The sequence below is a fragment of the Palaemon carinicauda genome, chromosome 15 (assembly GCF_036898095.1).
Source record: "Palaemon carinicauda isolate YSFRI2023 chromosome 15, ASM3689809v2, whole genome shotgun sequence".
In the NCBI taxonomy this organism is placed as follows: Eukaryota; Metazoa; Arthropoda; class Malacostraca; order Decapoda; family Palaemonidae; genus Palaemon; species Palaemon carinicauda.
Window position 1 is genome coordinate 44,594,727 of NC_090739.1, and position 5,000 is coordinate 44,599,726.

The window sequence follows — 5,000 nt, forward strand, 5'->3', positions numbered from 1 at the left end:
GCTAGCATATCATTGCAAACTTTATCATTATTCATATTGCAAATGCGTTCTTTATTGCTAGTTTTATACATATGTTTTCTTTTCTATAGTATGTTATCAAAGCAAAGACAAGCAAAAAAAAAAAAAAAAAGAATAGGCAACCAATGGTTCTGCCTTCAAACGAAGACACGCAGTCTATACCATTCAAGGATTTCTCAACAAAGGAATGAAATCTCAGATATTATTGATAAACTGTGGCATTGCATGCTACTGCCACGGTGAAAATGATATGCAAGGATGTCTCCAAGATCACAGCGAACCTCATTTGAAATCATAAGGTCGCCGATAAAAAATGTCGAGAAGGAAAAATGTAAGAATAGAAAAATGGTCTGGTTGTATAGTCACCACGAATCATTGAAAGTCTATTTACATTTATTTGTACCAAGCCAATAAATAGTTTGAATTACTGAGCAAGCCATAACAGATTAAAATAACCTTATGAATATTTAAAAAAGAATTGATCGGTTAAATCCATCAGAGTTAATTCAAAACTGAAATATCGTTTGAAAAGAAAATCTAATCAAGAATTTAATACTTTCTACATCCTTTAGAAATGATGGATCATTAAACATTTCCTTTAGAATTTAAGAACAAATTATAGGGACATTGAAAAAATCCCTGGTTATGACGGCATCCACACGAACACACACACACCCCCCCAAAAAAAGAAAAAAGAAAAAAACATTGCGGAACTAGCACCACGTTTGCGTTCTCAAATGATATCACTTGGATGAAATGTCTACACTCTGCTGAATCAGATCTGTGGCCAAAGACCGCCGAAGCTTGGGAACAGTATTGCTTCAGACTTTTAAGTCCGGCGGAATGCTCATGGAGGGAAAAATATGTTTTTTTTTTTCTCTGCTGATAGAATCATCGTAGCCTAAAATAGGATTTCAGAAGTGAGTAATATATATATATATATATATATATATATATATATATATATATATATATATATATATATATATATACATACGCGATTCAGAATCTAAAGAATATGCGGTGATTGTTCTGATGTGGTTTGATTTAAACATATAAAGATATATAAAAAGTTATATGACTGAAAAATTACTTATACAATCATTTACAAACAAGGTGAAGTGACTTCCATGATCCTGCTAGGCACATCATTGTTTGGTTTTGTAAAATTTCAAAACATGACCACTCAGAATGGTCATCAAGAATGTCCATATTTGCTTACCGCAAAGATGTTATGTAATGACATAAATATCTGAACTGTGATTGGGAATCCAAGTAAATATATTGCATTGCGCCTGCGCACATGCAAGAGGTCTGTGACTAAAATCAAGTCTAATAAGATGTTCTTCGGCCTACATTACCTTCCCCTAAAATGTACTCATGACGCAACGAATAAGAGGGTAGGCTATGTTTCGGTAATCATATTTGTTACACATGTTCACATGCCTTCGATGCTGGGCAGACGTCCAAGAATATAGGTCTATCACTTCCATGTGTTAACATTTGACCGAGTTCGTTAAATTCGACTGCGTTCGTAACACCACTGTGACGAAAGTGGAGACAAGAATAAAAGCAACAAGCACTCAGAATGGTATATTTTTTACCTAAATATTACATTCTTATATACACATAATGTTACATACTGTACATTCCCAACATGTCTGATAAAGATTTATACTTTAGGGAAAGCCCCTTTTCGTAATTATTTGTCACAATTGTCAAGATAACGGTGGTAATTCTTAGAGGTAGTAGAGATTTTACATTTCCCTTGCGCATTCTATTTCGAATAATGAGTCATATGACGTCATGAGACATTACGAACCTCTTTTCCATGAAACAAACGTAATCATAAACTTGACACCTACATACATACATTGGTAGATATTTTTCGCCATACGGCCATGTATTTTCGGTCGGCTCATAATCAGGGTATCATGCTTCTTTGAAACTTAATAGGCAAATGTAAACCATGAAGCAACTAAAGATTAATTTCTGCTAATTGATTGATTGGTTGTTTTTCAAGTTATCTGCCCTCAAAGCAAACTGATATAAAAGATAGACTTCTATTCCTGTTGGGGTACTGTTTCTCTCTTCTTTTGGCATTTGCACAATTTTCTTTTTCTGTTAACATATTAATTGCATTCTCTATCAATGTCAACTCAAATTCGAGAAAGGTCAAATCAGATTTCGCACTTGGGTTCTTATGGGGATCCTTCATCTCAAATGAAAGTGAAAGGAAATGAAGTTAACTGTAGAAAATGAGGAAACGATGAAAATGATAGACTGAAATGAAATCTAGAATTAAAACAAGAAATGCTTTAAAACAAAAGATTTTAAGTCATTCAGGGTTTCTTCACATTAAAACCATTCTTGAACATAAAAATAAGAATTACATGCTTTCCTATTTACGGAAATAATTTCAGGAAGTTCTGATGCAAAAAAAAAAGCAACTGCGGGAAATACCCTTTGTCACCATATTTCACTCAGAGGAATTACGTGAACACACGCACATTGGTATCAAGACTTGGACGCAAATGAAATGTAGTTCTCTTGCCTCATTCTTCAATAATCTCCAACGCTTTTATTTTCATTATAAACATCACCGTAAAAGAATACGGAAGACAGCATTGATTAGATATATTCTAATGTTTATTTTCCACTTGAATACAACCCGATAGTGAAGCCTGTTCAATTGAGTATATCCCAAGTGGGCCGTGTGCTGAATAAGGAGGCGGTGCCGAAGCTCCGGTGGGCCTACCATTGCTTCTGGCTGCTCTCACCTCGCCCTCAATTCCTCCCATTTGTCAACAAACATAATTAGCGGTAGACCCTACGGGGATGGTTTGAGGCTTGGAGAGAGGAATGAGGAGTGGTTTGAGGGGGCTGGGGCTCTTTGGAGATATGACAGGGAGGCAGGTGTATACGCAACCGTGTGCGGTGGCAAGATAGTCAAGCATCCGGTAAGTAGTATCGGTGCTGTTTGTGCTAGTGCTGGTAGTGTCTTTGCCACTGCTGCCTCCCTGGTCCTACTTGGAAAGTGTAAGTAGAACCAGGTTCGGTTAATCAACCTTCAGTATTTGCAGTTTTAAAAGAATGCAGGGCTTTATTTAGTTTGTGGCTTTTTAAAACTATTCTAATCACAGTATTTGCTTGATCCAAAATACAAAGGAGGGCTGGGCTGAAGGAAGGACGGTAACGGCATGCCTGATCTTTCTCATAACGACTGAGAGATTTTAGAATCCTGGATTTTCAATTAATTTGCAACTGAGGACTTTCTCCTTATTTTACAATAGATAGACGTCATATGTGTGTGTGTGTGTGTGTGTGTGTGTGTGTGTGTGTGTGTGTACACACACGAGTGTAGTTTAAGTGTGCTCTGAGTTTTCTTTCTAAAAATGATATTATGAAGTCCTGAACAGAACATGATTTCAGTAACCGTAAGAGCATTTTTGACTTCATAATTTTCTGCCAAAAGATACCGCATTTTGACAGTAGAATATACAACAGTAATATGTAAGTGGGATACGTCAGACGAAAGAGACAATGCTGGTGCTTGAATTAGGTCTGATGAAGCCCGATTGCCTGATCGTAATTAAATCATGTTACGTTGCCTCATATGTTGGCTCGAAGTGCTTGCAGCGTAAGGCTGACAACAATTTTACATTCTACAATTAAAAAAAAGGAACTAGGGGGAGTTGCATTCAGCCACTAATCATTACAATTCTAAGAATGGTTCCGGAAAATGGCTCCTTTGTTGTCTAAGGGTGACTGGCCAGGTTCACTGTGAACATCGTAAAAGCCTCAACTATGAACATATGACATCCATAACATTCTGTGAGTTTCGCTAAGAACTAACATATGGTGAAAACGCACCAAAGAATACTGAAGCCTTACATATTAAGTATATTTTTCTTTTTAAAGGTAATTATTAATAAGTGTATAACTGACAAATAAAAGGACTATACTAGCAGACCGAATCTGGATTGATACAGTGTTATGCAAATGAATAAGGATGATGAAATGATGAGACATAATAGGTAATTTAGATTTACTTAGTCTCCTTTAACACAACGAGAATTAAGCTTGAGAAGTCTAATTGGTAGTTTTTTTTTTTTGTGTGTGCTTCATTGAAAGGAGGTTTGATTAAGTTCAAATTAAGTCCACCTTGCTTCAATATCTCTCTCTCTCTCTCTCTCTCTCTCTCTCTCTCTCTCTCTCTCTCTCTCTCTCTCTCTCTCTCTCTCTCTATATATATATATATATATATATATATATATATATATATATATATATATATATATATACACGTCTGTATATGTGTGAACAGGTTTTCTGTTTCATCTAAACGCCTTTTTCTTTCAGAGTATATGGCTTTAGATTCTCTAGTTCCCAACCATCATTTTAGAATGAGGCTGCAAGCCCCATACCCATATTGAACTCTCGCCAATTCTGCTTATTGCTGAGATTAGCTACCAGGTATCTACTTCACCTTGAAGTCAGCAAGCAGAATGAATTGTAAATCATTCATTTATTCGACTTTCTTCAAAGGTTCCAGAACGGCATACTTCAATTTAACATCATTAACGCGATTAGGAAGAATATTCAATGTAGAATAATAACTCATCCAAATCATACGAAGAATTGTTTTTGCGCAATTTGGAGTTTTTGAAGGGATTTCTTGGCAATATTACAGATGTAAATCTAATTAACCACTTTAATTATATTGACTGATCACCGACTGAGCCAGAAAAAAAAAAGAAAATAAAGCATTGCTTACATTATATAAAACATCGAACCCTCACTGGACCTAATTCTTCATTCATTGAAAAATCTTCGTATTATAAATCCTTAGGTGAAAGTATTCCCAAGAAAGCCTTGGCACAATATGAGACGTTTGGCCGAAGATCTGAATAGCAAAAGACTATAGGTAATGAATGACGAATCATAGAGAGATTCGTCTAACCTACACCATTGTTTATTCA

At 35.6% G+C, this 5,000-nt stretch overlaps 1 protein-coding gene across 1 annotated transcript in view; it reads left to right on the forward strand.

Annotated features, from left to right (window-relative positions):
* The first annotated feature begins 2,926 nt into the window (after positions 1 to 2,926).
* LOC137654589 (ras-related protein Rap-1b) overlaps positions 2,927 to 5,000 on the forward strand; it is a 42,581-nt gene continuing 40,507 nt past the window's right edge. Inside the window, exon 1 of the mRNA XM_068388356.1 lies at positions 2,927 to 3,057. The gene's annotated coding sequence lies outside the window, so the exon portion shown is untranslated. The remainder of the gene's footprint in view (positions 3,058 to 5,000) is intronic.